General features: G+C 39.3%; 1 non-coding gene across 1 annotated transcript; it reads left to right on the top strand.

Moving 5' to 3' along the window:
- The first annotated feature begins 227 nt into the window (after positions 1-227).
- On the top strand, positions 228-300 carry TRNAG-CCC. The gene has a single exon. It is a non-coding gene; the product is annotated as a tRNA-Gly (tRNA).
- Positions 301-580: the final 280 nt, after the last annotated feature.

The raw sequence follows: 580 nt of genomic DNA, 5'->3' as shown, positions 1-580 counted from the left end.
CCTATGTCTGCCTGGGCCTGTAAAGGTATTGGAGCTCTTTTCTTTTCATCTGACATAGGCAGTCATAGTTATGGAGTTAGAGGTTTTTTTTTAATGGTTAATGAATTATTAACCATAAAACCAAAGTAGTACCAAGCCAAGTCAACCTAAACAAGGATGCAGGAATAAAGCAAAGAAAAAAAGAGAAAGGAGAGTTGTTACCAAGGAAAATAAGGGCTAGAAGGATTTCCCTGGTGGTCCAGTGGCTAGGACTCTGAGCTCCCAATGCAGGGGGTCCAGGTTCAATCCCTGGTCAGGGAACTAGATCCCAAATGCTGCAAGTAAAATAGCCCACATACCACAACTAAAGAACCCAAGTACTGCAACTAAGACCTGAAGCAGTCAAATAAATAAATAAATATTTAAAAAAAGAAAAAAAGAGAAAATGAGGGCTAAAGAAAATCTAAGTTGAGATGTTGATGCAACATTCTCCAGCTTGGGTCACACACAGATTTTCAGTTGATAATCAAGAGACCTCTTGAGGTATTTTTTAAGAGAGAAAGAGAGGATGCTTCCTGAAGAGCAGAACTCTAGTTAGCAC

This window comes from Cervus canadensis, chromosome 13, assembly GCF_019320065.1.
Source record: "Cervus canadensis isolate Bull #8, Minnesota chromosome 13, ASM1932006v1, whole genome shotgun sequence".
In the NCBI taxonomy this organism is placed as follows: Eukaryota; Metazoa; Chordata; class Mammalia; order Artiodactyla; family Cervidae; genus Cervus; species Cervus canadensis.
This window is presented reverse-complemented; position numbering and strand designations above follow the sequence as displayed.